Raw genomic sequence first — 22,475 nt, 5'->3', positions numbered from 1 at the left:
TTCAGTCCAGTTGCTAGGATGGCAACTGTCAGATGTGTGATTTCTTTGGCAGCAGCCAAAGGTTGGAGGTTGCAGCAAATGGATGTAAAGAATGCCTTCTTGCATGGTGATTTGCAGGAAGAAGTGTATATGGATCAGCCAGCAGGTTATGAAGATTTAGAGCATCCCACGTATGTGTGCAGGTTGAAGAAGGCACTCTATGGGCTCAAGCAAGCACCAAGAGCATGGTCTGACAAGATTAGAGAGTATCTTGTCAATATTGGTTTTTATGTTTCTGATGCTGATCACTCACTTTATGTGAGAAAAGGAGATGCAGGTTTGGTCATCATAGTCATCTATGTGGATGACTTGATTATTACAGGTGATAGTGATAGTGGGATTGCTGAAGTCAAGGGCTGTTTGAAGATGAAGTTTGAGATGAAGGATTTAGGTGAGCTAAGGTACTTCCTTGGCATTGAGGTGATCAGATGTGATGATGGTATATGGCTGTCCCAAAGACAATATGGCTTGGATATGTTGTCCAAGTATGGTATGACTGCATGCAAACCACTTTCAGTCCCGTTGGAGCAGAATGTAAAGCTGAGTGCTGATGTTGGGGATGAGATAGAAGACCCTACTATGTTCAGAAGGATAGTGGGGAGTTTGATCTACATGACCATTACAAGGCCAGACTTGAGCTATGCTATTGGTCTTGTGAGTCAGTTTATGCAAGTACCTAGAAAGCCACATTTGGATGGAGTCAGACGCATATTGAGATATGTGAAGTCCACATTACATTATGGACTTTTCTATGAGGCAGGTACAGATGTACAGGTGTTTGGATACACAGATGCAGATTGGGCTGGTAGTATGTCTGATAGAAGATCTACCAGCGGATACATGTTCTCTCTTGGTAGTGCAGCAGTTGCTTGGAGCAGCAAAAAGCAATCTACAGTTGCTTTGTCGAGTACAGAGGCTGAGTATAGAGGTGCTGCTGTTGCAGCATGTGAGGTAGTATGGCTGCAAAAGTTACTGGCTGATTTGGATGTGCAGGTGGAAGGTCCAGTTGTCATTTATTGTGACAACATGAGCAGTATACAGTTGGCTAGGAACCCTGTGTTCCATGCCAGGACAAAACATATTGAGGTACACTACCACTTTGTGAGAGAGAAGGTACTAGCAGGTGAGATTGACTTGGTGTATGTCAGCACACAGGATCAGATAGCTGATATCTTCACGAAGGCATTGGGTACAGAGAAGCTTCAAAAGTTTCGAAGCTTACTTGGAGTTGCAGAGATACAGTTGAGCTTGAGGGGGAGTGTTGAGATGGCAAGCTCAACACATGTGGACATGGATGATGGACCGCCTGGTTAGATGGCTCCACACGTCTACACTTAGCACGTCGGTGGTCATTATGACTCTCACATGGCCACTGACTCATTACTTATTATATTCAGGTTGTTACACCTATTTACAGCTGGCATAGTTATAGCGCCAGTCGACTAGTGTAGTCGGTTATGCATTGTTTGACTTAGTAGGCCACTTTCCTTTTATGTTGTATCTTATCTATACTTTGTGTACATTGTAAAGTGTGTGGATGAAGAAGAAGAAATCAGCAAGAAAACGTTTTTGGCCTCCATCTCTCTTCTTGTCTCTTGAGTGAGCTTCTCCTTGTGCATTCTGTGTGTGTTCGGCGCAGCATCTTGAGCAACCCCCTCCACCACGCGATTCTTGACAAGCATACTAATGGCCATCATCCAGGAGGCTATGAAAGAGGCCCAATAGGGAAGTAAAGGAGTAGATGAGACCCTAGACAGGTTGTTGACCCATCAAAAAAATGAGCAATCAAGCGATCAAATAGAAACCGAAACAAAGAAGGAGGAGCGGGAGGCTCAATCCGAATGAAGAAAAACAAAGGAGTTCACTGGGAAGGCAACTTAGAGGAAGAAATAGAAGGCGGGTAGGAAAAAGGTAGAAGAAGATTTAGAAAGAGCAAAAATGGAATCCCTGAGAGAGGCGACGGAGTGAAAAAAGAAGGAGAAGGAAGAAGCTGAAAGGTTGGCCGAGGAGGCAAGGAAAATAGAAGAAGAGAGAAAAAAGAGGTAGGCAAGAGGAAGTAGAGTTGAGAAGACAAGAGGACGAAGACATGGCCAAAGCAATTCACCGATTGATAGAACAATAGAGCTGACTTGCTGGCTAGGGACCTTAAGTCTACCTAGGGAAGATAAGCTCAAGCGCACAAGTACCTAAAGCCATACCGTCCATGGTCATCGAGGGCCCTTAAGGGTAAGGCCCCCCTCCATCCCATCCTGACCCCCTTCATACTTGATAGCAAAGCCACCACTACCATCCCTAGCATCCCATCCATCTCTGACATGGACAGCTTTGTGGCATGGATGCAATACTTTATCAATAAGGAACTAGCACAAGGAAGGAGCAGGGAGGCCACAGCCATCAGGCACAAAAGGCCAACTACAAATGTCGAATCTAGGCAAGAGCCAAAATGCCAATAAATGGAAGCCTCAACCACCCCAATCCCCACCACTATGACATTGCATGCAAATCATGATGAATACATCAATGAACTGCTCTCATAGTTAGAAAGGGAAAGAGAGAAAAGGAGGATCATAGTGGTTGAGTTGGAGGCAAAAAGGGAAGCGATAGCAACCTTCCAGCTCAAAAAAACAAAGCAAATGGCTGCGCAACAAAAGGAAATTCTCAACTTGAAGAGGGAACTGAAGACCAAGGAAGAAAAGGAGCAAAGCTAGCGGCGACAGCTCATAGATGAAAATCAAGAGCTGGAGAAGATGCAAAAAGAATATGACCTGTTGATCACACAATACGAGGATCTAGCAATGAAAATAGGGCAGATCAAGCAGGGCATGAAGGAGTTTACCATAGGGGAGGAAGGGAGGAAACAAGAAGAGGAGCACCACCACCAAGAAATGGAAAGAATGACTGAAAGGCTGAGCCTCGAAAGAGAAGAACATGAGCGAATGTGCAAAGAGTTGGAAGATTAGCAGTGAAGGCTCACTGCTTTGGTGCAAAGATAGGAAGAAGGCATGGAAAAGATGAAGAAAAGGGCTGAAGTGTGGGCAGGCTAGAATGATCAAAGAGTGAAGACCTTGGTGCATCGCCTAGCTCTGGTAGAGAAAGAGAAAATCCTAGCAAAAGGCAGAGCAAAGGCAACCCAAGTGGCCTTCCACACTCAGCAACAAATCTTCCTAAACACCTTGATGGGTGCCACACATGAGGAAGAAGGGGAATCCATGGTGGAGGCAGTGAAAAAGAAACTAAGCATAGCACACAGATCCCTATGAGCAGGGCTACACATGCCCTCCCAGCCCATAACAGAGGGGCTAGGCCCAGGGGAACACCATAGGTATCTACTATCAACTAGGCCCAGGGGAACACCATAGGTATCTACTATCAACTAGGCCCAGGGGAACACCATAGGTATCTACTATCGACCGGCCTAGACCCCCAAGAAATTGATGCCTTAGGGTTCGTAGAAGGGATGCAACAACAAGAGCTCCCATGGAGTGAGAAAAAACTACACGTTGAGCTAGGAGGATTCGAAGAAGAGGTGGTTCCATAACCCCCTTCACCTCATCTTGAAGGGCAAGGGCAGCCAACAGATGCATCTACAGACATGAAAACAATCCTGAGGGAGAAGAGGAGGAAACTAGTGGAAGAAGCTAGACAAAGATTAAGAGCTAACCCTATGGCCCAACCCTCTGTACCCCTCCCGCCATGCCCAAATGACATGCCCCCCAGTTTTCATGCGGAGCTCATACTTTGGGAGAGACAGGAACAAGCGAAGCAACCCTTCACCTTCAGCTTCCTCACCCCCAATGCCCTGTGCAAAGTTCTTCCCACCAAAGTAGTGGACGAGGTGATCAACATCGGAAGCCACCTGAGCCAATAGTGGCTACAAGAAAGAGAAAAGAATCCCACCCTCTGGGGCACTGAGGATGCAAAATATTGGCAGAATAAAGTTTTTGAAGTGCCTCAGTCCGTGCTCGAATACGAGTGCCAACCACTATGGGGAAGATGCATCTGCGATGACATCATCTTCGCATGGATGACCTTCTGTAACACTCTCCCTTTAGAGAGGAATGACCTTGACTACATGGCGTACCCTTGACAAATAGGAGTAGACTTCGATACAAACACCCACAGCCGTTACGACTTCCCTATAATATACAACCCATGTACCACCACTTTAGCAGCCCAGGCCCTCACCTTCACCTCCGACAGCTTAGATGCCACCGTGACACTCTTTATCACCAATTTCTCCTCCTACTTGGATCCCGCCTTCATCACCACTTGTAACTATCTGAGGCTCCTAAAATTCCTACTTAGGCAAGACCCCACCGTGGCTGAACGCGGCCTTCACCCACTCTTTTTTTATCCTAAAGCAATCAAGAGCTACGCGATGACCCTCCTCATGATGCGGGCCAACCTCCTCCCTTCTTTCTGCATCGCTATTCTTGAAAACATGAGTGACAACTGGTTCACTCGCTATAGCCATCCTTTCCTCTCCACCACTCCCCTCCAGGTTTGTTTGAACCTTAAGAATTTCCTACAAGATCGGAGATTTTTGAGCTACTCCATTAAATCTCCTTCACCACCCCCCCTGAGGACGAGGACTAACAAATCCCTACAACTAAACCCAATTCAAAAAAAAAAAGCATCCACATGCCAATCTCGGCACAATGCTCACAATCCCTCCACCTAGGGGTCCTTAAGTTAGGCGCATCTGGTGACTGTGGTCGGCCGGCCCTGCTCCTAGCCCCCTAGCCCTTTTTTGCCTCCACTTCATGCCTAGGGCCCACCAAGTGTACGACACACTTAGGGAGTTAACACTCGCCTATGGTTAGACCTATCACCCTACGCTACACTCACTGCACCTTCCTATCGCACGAATGGGGTCCTCAAGTGTGGGACATCACCCAAGCCTACTTGTGGTCAGACCCAGCTCTCTATTCCACCAACACGTGCACAAGGCACCCCACAATAAAGAAGAAACTTCCCTTAGGTAGGAGCATTGCACTTTCTCCTCGCAGCCACTGCAAGATATGCCCAACCATCAACTTCAGAGGCCCCATCACCCACTTGATAGTATTTTCCATGCTCCCACGGTAGCCAAATCCGCCTATGGCCCTACCACCACCTGCCTTTCCCAACAAATAGCTCAATGTGCCTTGGGACTGGCACCCGTCTTGGAGGGGGTAATGTTAACCTCAAATCGGAATGGCAAAAAAATAAAGAAAAAAGTGCAAAAAGAACAAAAAGAGAGCAAATACGTAGAGGCAGCCTTAGAAACTAAACTGAGGCAAAAAGAGCAAATTTAAAGGAAAAGCGCCTCAAAAACTCTAAAAACTCTTGTTAAAGAGCGCCAGGCTCCCTCCTGTGCCACTTGTAAAGGAATAGATGGGTATAGGCATGAAGCAAGAAGAGGGAACTAGGAAACGGGACCTTGCCACAATGGCCAGTCATGCAACAAGGGATGGGTGCCCATTGGGGTTTTAGGGTTTGTATATATAAAGTTCAAAAAGTGAATGAAAGCTCATTCTTTGGTGTGTGGCTAACAAGAGTCCTCTCTTCTTCTCTTCTTCTCCTCTTCTTGCTAGTGTGTGTGCTCTTGAAGAAGGGAGTGTGAGAGTGTGAGGGAGTGAGTGAGTGTGAGTGAGTGAGTGTGTGGAAGTGAGGGATAAAGAGGGTGAATCTCTTCACCATCTTCTCTTCTCTTTTCCTCTCTCTTCCCTTCTTTTCTCTTACCTTTCACGTGGCTATGGAGAATGGATCTTGGAGATGGAGGAGGCTTGAGGATGCTTGAGTTAGCATCTAGGATCGTGGGGCTACCGACTTGGGTGAGAGAGGAGGCAACCCGTTTCGGCATCAAGATAAGCTCACTACATCCCGAGAGGATCGACGATACATTGGCTAGGTGAGAGATAACCATGAGAGCTTGCTTGGAACACTTGAAGCAATAAGCGGTCCGTGGGTCTTGGCGGTTGAGCGAAAGCTCCCATACAGGGTGAGACTAGCATTAGTGGGCTGTTGCAACTGCAGTTTGCCAATTTGGATCTAATGGTCATGAGTCAAGATATTCAAATCAACTCCCTCATTGAGCAATGTGCTGATGGTACATGAGTGTTTGGCAATGACCGTCATGCTGCGTAGGTAAGTTGGTGGTACTGCTTCCTCATTCTCACTGCCCATCTTAGTGATAGTGGCTACTCGTACATTGACAAGTAGCGTTGGCATTGGGGGCTCATGCAATGGGTGTGTGGGGGGAAAGTACTTCTTTATGTGACTACCATTGAAGAAGCCAATGCCCTGTTGAGATATCGAGCTCCACTCGTGATACGCCAGGGTGACCGTTATGTATTTATGTCACCGACTTGTCAGTTTTGCAGACGCGGTTGGTACACCGCCCATGAATAATAGCTATATGATAGCTATCCTTATCTACTCTAGTTTGTGGCTCAGTTAGTATGCCACCTTAGCTAGTTGAGTTTGGTTTGAGACCCATATATAGGGTTCTTCTATTTCTTTGTATTAGAGTTCTTTTTGGCTTACACAACTAAGAAGAGGAAAACTATTTTCAGCCTCCACCTTTGTGTGTATTCCCCCATTGTGCAAGCAAGAAAGCTACAAGTGAGACTCCTTCCTTCTCTCCCACAATCGTGACATGGTATGAGAGCCTTGTTCGTGGTAAGGAGCTCAAGAAAGCAAGCCAAGCTCGCGGTGTTCTGGTAAGAGGAGCAGTGTTGCTTTCATTTTCTATTTTGGGAGCAGATCTCTGCAGGTAGCACAGCCGGAAAGTGCAGGAGTGAATTGTCTCAGGTTGAGACGCCCTTCACGGTGAAGCAAGAGGGCAGTATATGTTGCGGGAAAGGCCTTTAGCCCTTGGCAACCTTGTTTTTTTTATTTGAGGCCATTTCGGGGCCTGTTTTGGAGGCAGAAGTTTTTTGCACACACTCAGGAAAAGGCCCAGTTTTATGCTGTGCAGCCACTGTTCTACAGGTCGGTGAAAAGTTACTGTAGAAATTGCATCGTATGCTTGTGCGCAGAGACATTGGGAGTTATAGAATCATCCCTGTTGCCTGTTGATGCAAAATCGTCACTAGGAAGTGACTGTGTGGTCAAATACCACTTTCGTCAGTTTTGCAGATTTGCCTTTGTGAGGCTGAAGCTGTGTTCTTTACAGTGACAAAATTTTTTGCAATGTTCTGTAATGGCGCCTGATTCTCTCTCACAGATTGTCACTGAAAAGCTTGACAAGAACAACTTTCAAGCATGGAAGTTTAGAATGACGAATTTCCTTATGGGAAAAGGATATTGGGAATTTGTTGCAGGAAATGAAGAAGAACCAGTTCTTCCTGATGTTCCCAATCAACAGCAAATGCAAGCATTTAAAGCATGGCATGAGAGAGCCAGGAAAGTTATGTACTGGCTGTCTATCAGCATTTCAGACTCTATGATTGTGCATATTCAAGATGCAAGTACGCCAAAGGAGGCATGGGATACTTTGTCAAAAATGTATAGCACAAATACGCAAGCCAGGAAAATGCAGCTCAAGCAAGAGTTGCATAATGTGCAAAGAGAAAATATGAGCATCAATGACTACCACATGAAGGTGAAGAAGATTGCAGATGCACTTGCTTCCATTGGGTCGCCAGTGGAAGATGATGATTTAGTTTTTGTGACCTTGAATGGTCTAGGAAAGGATTATGCACAGTTTCGGACATCCATTTCAGTTCGTGAAAGATTTCCTGATTTTGAGGAGCTGATTGCTCTTCTAATTTCTGAGGAGCAAAGAAATGGTGGTGCATCTTCTTCAGGAGGAACTTCAAAAGAAGCTGTCTTCTACTCAAATGCTGGAAGAGGTAGAGGCAGAGGTAGAGGAGGCCGATTTGGAGGCCGTGGTAGAAATCAGAATATACAGCAAACTCAAGAAAACCAGCCCTATGGAGGAGGACGTGGTAACTCTAGAGGCAGGGGGAGCCAAAGAGGTCGTGGTGGATGGCAAAGAGGCCAAAATGCAAACAGCAATGTTGAATGCTACTACTGTGGTAAAATGGGTCATATGGCTAAAGACTGCTATAAAAAGCAGAATGACATCATGAATGGGAAACTGCAACAAGGGAATTATGCATCTTCTAGTAGACAGGGTGATGACAAAAATGAGCATTTGTTTATGGTGCAGCACATGAAACAATTCTGTGACAAGTGCAGAAGAAAGAAATGATGTATGGTATGTTGACTCAGGTGCATCAAACCACATGACAGGTCATGCAGAATGGATGGAGGATGCAAGGAAAATGGAAAAACCAGGATTTGTGGAGACTGGTGATGATACTGCACATCCTATTGTGCAGATTGGAAAAATTCCTTTGTCTATGCAGGATGGGAAAAAGAAATACCTATCCGATGTATTTCATGTCCCGAATATCACCAAGAATCTGGTTTCTATTGGTCAAATGGTTGAGCAGGGCTTGCAGGTCAGATTTAATCCTCATGGATGCTTTGTTGAGGATATAAAAAATAAAGGTTGCTTGATAGCAAAAGGAAAGAAGAAGGGCAGAATGTTTACGTTGGATGCAGACATGTCTGATTTGAGTGCAGCAATGTTTGCACATGGGACCGGTGTAGTTGCAGATATTGATATCTGGCATAAACGCATTGGTCATGTTAATGTACAACGACTTAAATCAATGCACGCCCAAAATATTGTTACAGGATTGCCTAAATTCAAGGTTGCAGAAATGCATAAGGTATGTGAAGCCTGTCAGTTTGGAAAACATGCAAGGAAACCATTTTCTAGACATGTTCAAGAGAGTGAGAAGCCATTGGAATTAATCCACTCTGATGTGTGGACTACTAAAGCTGCATCTCTTGGAGGCTGTCATTATTTTGTCACTTTTATTGATGACTATATCAGAAAAGTTTGGGTGTATTTTATGAAAAAGAAAAGTGAAGTTTTTGGGCATTTCAAAACCCTTAAAGCTATGGTTGAAAAAGAAACAGGTCTGCAAATAAAATGCCTAAGGTCAGATGGAGGGGGAGAGTACCTCTCAAATGAGTTTGGAAGGTTCTTGCAGGAGCATGGCATAAAGCAACAATATTCATGCAGTCATACCCCACAGCAAAATGGAATTGCAGAAAGAAAAAACAGGCATATTGGAGAGGTATCTCGTGCCATGCTCAATGAAAAAGACCTGCCAGATTTTTATTGGGCTGAAGCAGTTGCTACAGCAGTCTACATAATGAACAGGACTCCCACTGCAACAATACATGGGATGACTCCAGAGGAGAGGTATACTGGTAGGAAACCAGATATTTCTCATTTGAAAATTTTTGGTTGCATTGCCTATGTACATGTGCCAGATGAGTTGAGATCCAAGTTGGATCCAAAAGCTGAGAAGTGCATCTTTATTGGTTACTCTTTGCAGCAGCAAAAAGGATATAGATGCTATAACCCTTCTACTCGTAAGTTTACAGTGAGCAGAGATGTTGTTTTTGATGAGATGAGTAGCTGGTATAAACCAGTAAATGTGATTGATGATGTAGATGCACAAAATGGTAATGTTGCACAGAATTCACAGCAGCAGTCACAAAATATTAGTGGACCTGGAGCGTCCTCTAGCAGTGGTTCACATTCTTCGCCATGGACAGGCAGATTGAGATCAGGAGAATCTTCTCAAAGCAATGCAGATAGTGGTATGCAGGTATCACGAAAAGGAAAAGAGAAGGTTGCTCAGCCCATGTTTGATGTGAATGCAGGTCACTCTTATGTGGATGGTGAATCCAGTGGCTCAGAACAGAGCATTGATGATGAGTTGGGTATTCCTTCTATTGTTACACCTGGAGTAAGGAAGACCAGGGATGTTTTGAGAGAACCTGGGAGTGAACCTACTTTGCGCAGGTCTACGAGAGCTAGGTATCCTATGGATAGGCTGAAATATGATGGATTTATAGCCATTCACTATGCATATATGGTTAAAGTGATACAAGAACCAGAACCCACTTCTTTTGAGGAAGCCATGGGAAAAGAAAAATGGGAGAAAGCCATTGAGAGCGGAATTTAGGTGACGGGAAGTGCTTTAAAATAGCTAAAAATTATGAATATCAAGGGAAAAATATTCACTGTCAAAGGCGGCGGCTCGATCTAGGACGATTTTAAGCGCCAAAGTGCTTTAAAGGCGCCCGAGCGACACTTGTTGATTTTTCATAATTTTTCAGACAGTCGTGCGGGTTGACACGAGCTACTGGCCAATGCGGGATGCTAAGCCGGACGCCCAGGATTTTTCAGAGCTCGATTCCGAGTCCGGATGGGGGAAAGGCCACAAACCGGTCAAGATGTGAAGAGGTGGACTTATTTTTGGCCAAAGTGGGCATGACCTTTGGGGCCCAAATTTTATGCCACATGAAATGTGGATGGAAAAACGTGATGTGGGAAGAAGAAGGCGTGAGGAAACAGGCGCTGTTTTTTTCGCCATGATCTTGGGAGATGGAGGATGGAGACTGCACACAACCCCCCCGAGTGATCATTGGCAGTGAATCCCCTCCGTATGCTGATCATATCGCCGCCCTTCGCCCGTGGAATGATGGCCTGGTTTGAAATTTCTGATTCTAGTCTTTCTCTCTCCTCCCTCTCTCTCTTCTAAGAGGCAGTTCATGTGGGAAGAAGGAGCAATGAAGAAAGAATGATGGAGGCTTGTCCGGCATGGACCGGATTGCTCCACGGGCTGAGAATGGTGATTTGTGATGTTGCTGGACATGGAGTGTTGCTGTTTTCCAAATCTACAGCCATGGGACACAAAACCCGAAACACGCGTTTAAGCGGTAAACCAAAAAATTACAAAGAAAATTTAGTGTTTTATGCTTTTGATTGATGGAATGCCGTTCATATGGACTAAGATTTGATTATGTTGCTGATTCTTCTGAGTTCTTACTGTTTATAACTAGAAATTATGAAAAACATGCATTTCATGGCTCGAAATAATGTCAAGAAACCCGAAAACCATGAAAAATGGGGAAAAACAAGGGTTTTGGGCGTATAAATGGGGAAAACCGTCGATACACATCAACTAATCTTTCAATTTTGTTGCAAATGAACTAAGGGCCACAGCCCACAAACTGGTTTTCATTTTCAGCAATTTTAAAAATACAAGAAAATGAAGAAAATGGGAAAAAATGATTAAAAAAACCATGAAAAATAGGGAAAAAATACATTTGGGGCTACGAAAAATATAGAAAAATAGGATTTATGTTTGTTGATGTATAGCAAGGCTGGGGCATGAAGTTGTGCTTCAGTTCAGCCTTGTTTATTTGTTTTAGTGCGTGTTTCCTTCCTTTCTCCATATAAAATGACAAGGAAACCCTAAAAGAAATGAATGCAATGATGCACTATCAACGGGGAAGGGTAGAGTTGTGGAAAAATGGTTAAATGCCGCTGAGCATGAGGAATAATTTGTTGATTTTATATACATTGCATCTAGGACGGAATAATAATGATAAAAATTAAAACCTAGTAGCACGAAGATCACTTCGGTGCTAGGTGTTGCAACGAAGCACAAAGCGGTTAGAAAGAAAAGCATGAAAGAGATGGTTTGCACTTGCACGCTGCTGGTTTTTAAAATGTTTGAGCACTAGGCATCCACCTCTTTGCATGATCATTTAGAGGAAATTAAAAGTATCAGAGTCAGCTCCTGGATATGCATAGCAATTGTCTTCAGTAGGCCTGTGACCCGCCGTTGAGAGCGTGAGGTTCCTATGCTGTAGGATAGACGAGGGTTATAGGGGACAGCAAGTGAGGAAATGGTACATTCCTGGATACGTTTATTTGGTACCTTGAGTGACGTTTGTGCGAAATGTCTAAATGTCGAGCGACGCATCGAGGGGCCAATCCCCAAGGTGTAGGAGAGTCGCAGAGGGTTGACGGCATTCAGCCGTAGGAGGAACCCCATGTGTATGTGATTCGAGCCTTTTGGCTATGTGAAAGGGACTCCCTCTGAGGAGCAATATTGGGTTAGGATCAGTTGGACTACAACGTATTACAAACGCAATGTTTAGGAAGGCAGAGATTTTGATAGACGCTCCTGGCCGCGAGGCCGAGGGGTTGTCTTGTGCGTAGTGACGAGGTCCGGCTAGTGCATGAGCCAGTGCCGGCCCGTTTTTAGGTCCATCAGTGGTGCGTCTGCCGGGAGCTGCTTAAAAGTGGCGGTTCTCGAATCCTGGTTTTCTAGGGACCAACTAGCAGTTTATGCCAAAGGATACTGAGATCGATCCGTTATTTATTGATAAGCATCGTCTAGCAGAAATCCAAAAGCAGGAAAGAGACGAGAGAGCTAGGCGACGTGCTGAAATCTTTAGGAGATATTCCCCTAAGCGTAGCGGTGCTGAACCCTTACGAGGGAGTGGATCTAGTGGTCTTAGGACCCCAAGCAATAAGTTAGGAGAAGGTGGAAGCTCTAGTGCTCCCCTTCCTGCCATAAGCCAATCCACGTCAATTGCGGGAGGTGTAACCCCACCGTTCCCTATTCCTAGTGCAAATCCAATCCCCGTCATGGCGCAGCCTATTGCAATTCCAGCAGGAACGACGGATTTGCCGGCTCTAGGTTACCCGCTACCCATTTTTAATGGGTTAGTTGAGGAAGATGCAGAACTCCACATTAGGGAGTTTCAAAAGCTGATGTTTAACTGTCGCATTCAAGAAGAAGGACATTTAATGATGTTCTTCAACATGACTCTCAAAGGAAGAGCCGCTATATGGTATCATGGTTTAGAAGCCGGAACCATATTGAACATTGATGCATTTTATGGAGCTTTTCGAAGGGAGTTTGCCCCTGAAAGGGGTGGGCAATATTGGTTGCGTGTACTCAACGTGACCCGCCAAGATCCACACAAGGATATTCGTGCTTATGCGAAGAAGATAAAAGAGGTTTTCCGTAAGTTGGACACCTCTATTCCTATCCCCGCAGCTGCCCAATTGCAATATTTTCTACATGGGTTGGACTTCAATATCCAATTGCAGTTGAGTAGTGTCCCCTTGGGGGATATAGATACTGCCATTACATGAGCACAAGAGGTGGAATCCCGACTACAAGCGGCCTATGCTTCTCGAGGCAATTCGAATATGGGTTTAGTATTGGGAAACAATATGGCAATAGCCAATGGCAGTAGTGGCCAAGGGATAGCGATGGCTAACCCTAATGGGAGAGGGAACATGATACAGAATGTCCCTTTATTACCAGCTCCCCCTAGCATGTCGATGCCTACGGGCAGTCAAATGGCTCCAAATGGTGGAGGCCAGGCGGTCAATTCCAATACCATGCCTGTGACTCAACAGCCTGTGCCTAATCGAATTGTTAGGCCGATTGAAAGACACGGTAATGACCAAGGCTATGAGTCGAGTTCTTCCAATGTTCTTGGCGAGGTTAAGGACATGATGAAGCATTATACCGACATGATTACGGAGCAGTATCGACAAATAGCCGTTGATGTCAACTTCCTTAAAAAACAACAAAATTTGATAGGAAGTAGATACCCAGAAGAGGGTGCGCCGTCGAGGTTTAGTTGCAAATGGTGTGGCGGGCAGCACTATCCAAGAAATTGCCCAAATGTTAAGTGCGATATTTGTGGAAAATCCGGCCATCTAGCGGCTACTTGCTGGAGTAAGATCAGTTCTCTCCAGCGGGGTAGTCGGCAACCAGGGCCTGTTAATCATCGTGCTCAAGGAAATGATTCCCAGCCAGAAAATGGGCCTAAACAAATACTTCAACGACCAAAGACTACAGTGGAGGAGCTACCAAGTGGTAGTGGGGTTAGTTTGATTGAGGCTGTACGCGTTAATGATGCTGAAACCTCTAATCTACGAGCTGTTCTTACAAGAGGTAAAAAGGGTAGAGAAGCCGACATGGATAAGCCTGTCGACGGAAACCCTAAACAAGGCGACAAAGGAACGCAAGTTTTGGATCCTGCCCTAGAAGGGGGACCTTTGAAGCCCGTAGAGAGTAAAGCCGATAAGGAACCACCAAAGAAGAAGGTGAAAGTTAAGAAAGAGGCAATAAAGCTAGCTCAGCGACCTAAAGAGCGGATGATTTGGCGTGAAAAGCGAGCTCTTTCGAACTATCATGAATTCGATTTGGCGGGCTCTCTTTGCGAAGTCAAGCCGGATGTGAACCTTTTGCAGCTTATTAAGCTTTCCCCAGGAGTACGCAAGGAATTTAGAAAGATCCTACGTACCGGGTATATTGTAGAACCTTTGGGTATTGCGCGAGTTGGTGATGACTGGTTCGAGCATGCTGAGAAGCATTGCCCAAGGGTTGCAGCCTATGTCGATGGGATATTAGTAGATTATGCCATTGTCGACACAGGATCATCTGTTAACATTATGAGTTCTGAACTGATGGAAAGGTTGGGTCTTGCGATCCAAAAAGATACTTCCACAATTCTCAGAATGGCAGATGATAGTTTGAGACAGCCGGAAGGTTGCATTACTAAGGTCCATGTCACTGTTGCAAATGTAGAATGCATGTTGGACTTTAGGGTGATTCGTTTTGCAGGGCGGCCAAGTTACCAAGTATTACTTGGACGACCTTGGATCTTGCAAGCGGATTGCCAAGTGGATATACCCGCCGGTCGATTAATATTCGGCAGAGGTGCCCAGCGTGTGGTGGTTGATGCTTATCCTGAGTCCCCGCAGAGTGAGAGAGCTCCTCTATCTTCTACAGAATTGGAGACATTAGAAGATTTATCTGCTAGTGAGACATCATCGAGTGATGAGTCCAAAGAGGGATCCACCACAGAGGACATCTATCAGATCACTTTGAACGAGCCGATAGAGGCCCAAGATCGTATAAGAGATGCAGATGTTATCGAGCTAGACCTTGGTACGCTTGATGATTCGCGGCCAATCAAATTAGGTTCTATGCTCAGCTCAGCAGAAAGGGAGGACTATGTGGCCTTGATCCAGGAATTCCGTGATATCTTTGCCTGGAGTTATGATGAGTTGAGAGGCATCCCTCCTAGTCTTGCTGTTCATACAATTCCGTTGAAAGAGGGCAGTCATCCTGTACGGCAGAAAGTAAGGCGTATGCCTTTCGAATTGAGGGACGGGCTGTTTGAGGAGTTACAGAAGCTTCGAAAAGCGGGTTTGATTTTTCCTGTGCAACACACGGAATGGTGTTCGCCAGTTGTGATTAGAAAGAAGAAGAATAATCAGATCCGTTTATGTGTAGACTTTAGGGAGCTGAATAAGCAGACAGTTAAGGACTACTACCCATTACCATTTATTGACCAGATTTTGGATCAATTAGCGGGTAGGGAGATATATTCGTTTATGGATTGCTTTGCAGGATACAACCAAATGGCAATTGCAGAAGAGGACAAGTTGAAAACAACTTTTATCACTGTATTTGGTACTTTTGCGTACCACGTGATGGCTTTTGGTTTATGCAATGCGCCTGGTTCGTGGCAACGAACAGCCGATAAGACATTCGGTGACATATCCCCTGAAGAGTTGAGGATGTTTATTGATGACTTAGGGGCTGCCACCGTGAGAGAAAGGCAGTTGATCATTTTGAGAAAATGCTTTGAGCGCTGTAGACAATTTTGCATCGCCCTAAACCCACGGAAGTGTGCTTTTGGAGTACCTTATGGGCTATTGCTGGGCCATGTGGTCAGTTCGGTAGGAATTGCGACAGACCCCGAAAAGGTCAAAGTTATAATTGCCATGGGTCCACCACGCACCCCGAAAGAGGTTCATGGCTTTCTGTCTTCGGTTGGTTACTACCGTAGATTCATTAACGCCTTAGCAGAAAGAACGTTGCCACTTACAAATTTATTGTCCTTTAGCTGTTCGTTTGTATGGGGTGACCCTTGTAAGGTAGCATTTGAGGATGTGAAACAAGAGCTAGCCAGAGCGCCTGTTTTAAAAGCACCTAAAAGAGGTGAGGTGTTTTATATATTCTCAGCAGCCACCATGTATAGTATCAGCTGCTGTTTAGCCCAAATTTGGGAAGAGAAGTGGTACCACCCGATTGCTTTTGCTAGTCGGAAGCTGGGGGTATCCGAAATCAATTACACCTACATGGAGAAGATGTGTCTAGCGATGGTCTTTGGGGCCAAGAAATTCAGGCATTACATTCTCTATGAGAAAGTCGTACTTTATACGAAGGCGGAGGGACTTCGACTATTGATGAATAAGTTACAGCCGCCTGATCGTTTAGCGAAGTGGTTAATCACTTTGCAGGAATTTGATTATGAAATCAAGAGTAAGCCACCAAGGTTGCAAGGCATCGTGGAATGTCTAGTGGACTTTGGGGAGCCGAAAGAATCTGTGGCTGAAAGTAGTGACATGGAGATGATATTTAAAATAGATACGGCATCTATTCCCTCCTGGTATGCTGCAATAACGCATTATTTATCAACGGGAGAGGCGGGATCCGAACTATCTAAGGCTGAGAAAAGGAAAATTAAGCAGCAAGCGTTAAAGTTTGCCTTGATCGCAGGTACATTATATCGGCAAGGGGTTGATGACATCTATCGCCGATGTGTGATGCCTGACGAGGTGCCATTCATTTTGGAAGAGTGCCATGATTCTGCTTGCGGTGGCCATTTTGCTGGACGGCTTACAGCACAAAAGGCTTTAAGAGCAGGTTATTGGTGGCCTGCCATCTTCCAGGATGCGTTTGCGTATGTTAAGCGATGCGATATTTGCCAACGACATGATAGTCGAGAGAATAGGAAACGACCACTCAACCCTATTATGGCGATACTTCCATTTGAGAAGTGGGGAATAGACTTTGTGGGTCCTATTACTCCGTCATCGACTACGCAAAAGAGGTACATCATTGTAGCAACTGACTACTTCACAAAGTGGTCAGAAGCACGTGCAACAAGAAAAGATGATGCTAAAGAAACTGCTAGTTTCCTTTTAGAGCAAATAATATGCCGGTTTGGTCCACCGAAAGAATTAGTGTCGGACCGCGGAACTCATTTCCTGAATAAGGTGATCAAAGGTTTGACAGAGTTGTGGAACATCAAGCATAACAAGACAACCCCATATAATCCGCAAGCCAATGGGCAAGTTGAGAGCACCAACAAGCAGCTTGTGGGCATCCTGTCCAAAATTGTGTCGGAAAAGAAACGGGATTGGGATAAAAAGTTATACGTGGCAGTGTGGGCCTATAATACGACTTTCAAACGAGCCACTGGCCATACCCCGTTCAAGTTAGTATATGGGGAGGAGTGTGTCTTGCCTCTAGAAATTGAGCTGCCGACTATTCGGTTTGCCATCAATCATTCTTTGAGCGATGAAGACGCTCTTTTTGAGCGCTTGACGACACTGGCACATTTAGATGAGCTTAAGCTGCAGAGCTTATTGCACCAAGAAGTGGCGAAGCGCCGAATGAAGAAGCTACACGACCTTAAAGCCAAGAAATACACCTTCAAGAAAGGACAGCTTGTTCTGTATTATGACGCACGACGTGAATTATTCCCAGGCAAGCTAGAACCCAAATGGGATGGGCCCTATAAGATCGTTAGAATAGGAAAGAATAAATCCACAGTGTTGTTAGCTGACCTTGAGGGGATAGAATTTAAAAATAAGGTTAATCTTAATAAGATTAAACCTTATTACTTCTGATTGCACTAATGCTATGACTGCCTTGCAGGTCTAGGCAAGATTGATCAAACATTTGCAAGGAAATCGTGATAGAGGTTGATGGGTCGTCTGATCCCTTATTTAGAACACCCATATTTGGAACAGAGGTATCATCAAGGAAAGCTCATTTGGTGGAGCAAAGGATACAAGGTGATTGAGCAAGAAGGCGGGACATTTATTTGGGAAATCAAGGTCTTCTGCCATCATTGCCTACAACTTTTGACGAGCATCCCTGTTGAATTCAATGATGATGGAGGGATGGAGCCTACAGTCCACCCGTTGAATATGCTGAATTTCGATTACCATAATTACGAGTAGAGTTCAGGATGGCAGAATATGTAAACCCTTTATGGACGTACACCTTGTACTTTGATGGGGCGTCCAGGGGTGCATGCAAAAAAGGAAGTGTAGGAGTTGTCATCCGCGACCCCCGACGACGCATTGTCATGAAGTTAGCTGCTTATCTCGGGGCGAATTTTACTAATAATATGGCAGAATACAAAGCCCTGATCATGGGTTTGAATATTGCAAAGAAGGGTGGTATCCGCCAGTTGTTGGTGAAAGGGGACTCTCAGTTGGTTTTAAATCAACTCAATGGGACGTACATGGTACGAAACCCCATCCTTTGTATGTACCATCATACTGCCATAGCCCTACTAGACGAATTCGATCGAGTGTCTTTTCAGCTGATTCCACGGAATTGGAATCAGTTTGCCGATTCATTGGCTAATCTTGCGTATGAAGAGGACCTCTTCTTTAATTGTGGCCCTTGTCCCGATATATCTATTAATGGTGAGACAGGACCTGGTCGTTTGTGGGGTATGCTTTCTGAACATGCCCTCTTTGGCAGACGATGGTTGATTTGGGTGATGCAGAGGGTAAGCGAGACTCATCTACCTTTATTATCGGGGACCCACAGACTGATTCGACGACATGTGATGCGAACACCTCTTGCGATATACGCAGGAGGGATAGGTCATAATTTAATGCACCTAGTTTAGGGCTACGAGCCTCTGTTCCCCTGGGAATAGTATGCTTTGATGTCTATCATGGTTGTTTCCAGGTGGATGTTCTGCATAGTATTGTTTGATTTCATTAGGCCAAGAGGGCCGATTCAGTTTTGTAGCAAAGTCATGTCTGATTTCATTAGGCCAAGAGGGCCATTTTCCTGTCTAGTGCGGGTGCGTTTAATTGGGTTTTTGTTGAGTGTTGTGCTGGACAGGTTTCGTGGTTAGTGGAATTTGGTGGAGCCTGGAGGAGCCTTTGCTGCGATGGAAGCTTCTTGTGGTCACTCCAGGTGATATTTCTCCTTTACGAGTACCTTTCTTTCCTGTTATATGTGTATTTGTACTTGTTGAGGGGATACTTTTTGTTGGGGACCGGCGACCAAGGCATGAAGTCCCAGGTTTAGGCTACGTATGTTTGAGGGAGGTCGGAGTAGTCATTGCCTCCTGTAAAGACATTGTTAGACATTGAAAGATCTGTTTTAGAAGGCAGTCCTAGTGGCTCTGTTCTGCTAGCCCGCTAGGCAGCCGTTCTAGGAGTTCTTGTTAGCAGTGAGGCAGTTAGAGAAGCCTGCTAGGCGATACTAATAATGATGCCAAGAAATCCTGAATATCCTAAAAGATGAATATAAATACGAAGGTGTGTAAAAAGGGGTTCTAACCCCTATCAATGAAAAGAAAAGAAATGAAAAGATATAAGCAGTTGATCATTGCCTTGCGAAGGCCTGGTAGGTTCCTGGGGACGAGTCAGACCCGGGGCCGATACCTTGTCTTCCTAGGGGTGGATTCTTGTAGGAAAAAATAATATCAAAACAAGGAAGGTTGGAGCAAAAATAAAAGTGAGCGTTAGAAAAGGATTAAGTGTCGCCTTGCGAGGGCTTGGTAGGTTCTTGGGTGCCGAGACAGGTCCTGAGACCGATGCCCTGTTCTCCTTGGGTCACTACGCTCAGCTCCCTCCTTTTTACATGCCCAAGTATGTTCATCCAATCAAAACCCTCAAAGAAGAGATATACTGAAAGAAAATATCCTTTGTTCAGGCTATAGGAGTCCTCGCCTTGGAGGAGCTCCTAGTTGTGTTGTCTTTAGTTGGTAAGTAGTTCAGACTACCATTTAGGGCAACCTCTTTGATAGGTTTTTTTAGTTTGGCTGTGTTGGAGCAGCTGGTTAGTGACTCACTTCGGATCTTCTATTAGATGATGCTAGGCCTACTCCTTGTGGATGTCATGCCTTGGTTCTGTCTAGGGGTCGGGGGAGCATTGTGCTGAGTTTTATGATAATAATTGTTTTGTATCAGTTTGATGCTTCTTTGGTTGTTTATGTGCAGATATGTTCGTGGATTCGACGGGCTGAGTCGCCCTATCCCGTGGTCGCCAATGAGAGCGGAATTTAGGTGACGGGAAGTGCTTAAAAATAGCTAAAAATTATGAATATCAAGGGAAAAATATTCACTGTCAAAGGCGGCGGCTCGATCTAGGACGATTTTAAGCGCCAAAGTGCTTTAAAGGCGCCCGAGCGACACTTGTTGATTTTTCATAATTTTTCAGACAGTTGTGCGGGTTGACACGAGCTACTGGCCAATGCGGGATGCTAAGCCGGACGCCCAGGATTTTTCAGAGCTCGATTCCGAGTCCGGACGGGGGAAAGGCCACAAACCGGTCAAGATGTGAAGAGGTGGACTTATTTTTGGCCAAAGTGGGCATGACCTTTGGGGCCCAAATTTTATGCCACATGAAATGTGGATGGAAAAACGTGATGTGGGAAGAAGAAGGCGTGAGGAAACAGGCGCCGTTTTTTTCGCCATGATCTTGGGAGATGGAGGATGGAGACTGCACACAACCCCCCCGAGTGATCATTGGCAGTGAATCCCCTCCGTATGCTGATCATATTGCCGCCCTTCGCCCGTGGAATGATGGCCTGGTTTGAAATTTCTGATTCTAGTCTTTCTCTCTCCTCCCTCTCTCTCTTCTAAGAGGCAGTTCATGTGGGAAGAAGGAGCAATGAAGAAAGAATGATGGAGGCTTGTCCGGCATGGACCGGATTGCTCCACGGGCTGAGAATGGTGATTTGTGATGTTGCTGGACATGGAGTGTTGCTGTTTTCCAAATCTACAGCCATGGGACACAAAACCCGAAACACGCGTTTAAGCGGTAAACCAAAAAATTACAAAGAAAATTTAGTGTTTTATGCTTTTGATTGATGGAATGCCGTTCATATGGACTAAGATTTGATTATGTTGCTGATTCTTCTGAGTTCTTACTGTTTATAACTAGAAATTATGAAAAACATGCATTTCATGGCTCGAAATAATGTCAAGAAACCCGAAAACCATGAAAAATGGGGAAAAACAAGGGTTTTGGGCGTATAAATGGGGAAAACCGTCGATACACATCAACTAATCTTTCAATTTTGTTGCAAATGAACTAAGGGCCACAGCCCACAAACTGGTTTTCATTTTCAGCAATTTTAAAAATACAAGAAAATGAAGAAAATGGGAAAAAATGATAAAAAAAACCATGAAAAATAGGGAAAAAATACATTTGGGGCTACGAAAAATATAGAAAAATAGGATTTATGTTTGTTGATGTATAGCAAGGCTGGGGCATGAAGTTGTGCTTCAGTTCAGCCTTGTTTATTTGTTTTAGTGCGTGTTTCCTTCCTTTCTCCATATAAAATGACAAGGAAACCCTAAAAGAAATGAATGCAATGATGCACTATCAACGGGGAAGGGTAGAGTTGTGGAAAAATGGTTAAATGCCGCTGAGCATGAGGAATAATTTGCTGATTTTATATACATTGCATCTAGGACGGAATAATAATGATAAAAATTAAAACCTAGTAGCACGAAGATCACTTCGGTGCTAGGTGTTGCAACGAAGCACAAAGCGGTTAGAAAGAAAAGCATGAAAGAGATGGTTTGCACTTGCACGCTGCTGGTTTTTAAAATGTTTGAGCACTAGGCATCCACCTCTTTGCATGATCATTTAGAGGAAATTAAAAGTATCAGAGTCAGCTCCTGGATATGCATAGCAATTGTCTTCAGTAGGCCTGTGACCCGCCGTTGAGAGCGTGAGGTTCCTATGCTGTAGGATAGACGAGGGTTATAGGGGACAGCAAGTGAGGAAATGGTACATTCCTGGATACGTTTATTTGGTACCTTGAGTGACGTTTGTGCGAAATGTCTAAATGTCGAGCGACGTATCGAGGGGCCAATCCCCAAGGTGTAGGAGAGTCGCAGAGGGTTGACGGCATTCAGCCGTAGGAGGAACCCCATGTGTATGTGATTCGAGCCTTTTGGCTATGTGAAAGGGACTCCCTCTGAGGAGCAATATTGGGTTAGGATCAGTTGGACTACAACGTATTACAAACGCAATGTTTAGGAAGGCAGAGATTTTGATAGACGCTCCTGGCCGCGAGGCCGAGGGGTTGTCTTGTGCGTAGTGACGAGGTCCGGCTAGTGCATGAGCCAGTGCCGGCCCGTTTTTAGGTCCATCAGCCATGGATGAAGAAATGGATGCCTTGGAAGCAAATGCTACATGGGAATTGGTACCTTTGCCTAAAGGTAAGAATGCAATTGGCTGTAAGTGGGTTTATAAGGTGAAGCACAATGCAGATGGTTCTGTGAACAAATACAAGGCAAGATTAGTAGTTAAGGGGTATGCACAAACATATGGCATTGACTATGAGGAAACATTCAATCCGGTTGCAAGGATGGCAACCGTAAGAGCAGTTATTGCTATGGCTGCATCAAAGGAGTGGTCTTTACATCAGATGGATGTAAAGAATGCCTTCTTGCATGGTGATTTGCAAGAAGA

This window comes from Lygodium microphyllum, chromosome 15 (assembly GCF_053477565.2).
Source record: "Lygodium microphyllum isolate KBCC chromosome 15, Lygodium_microphyllum_v1.1.10, whole genome shotgun sequence".
NCBI classification, from domain to species: Eukaryota; Viridiplantae; Streptophyta; class Polypodiopsida; order Schizaeales; family Lygodiaceae; genus Lygodium; species Lygodium microphyllum.
This window is presented reverse-complemented; position numbering follows the sequence as displayed.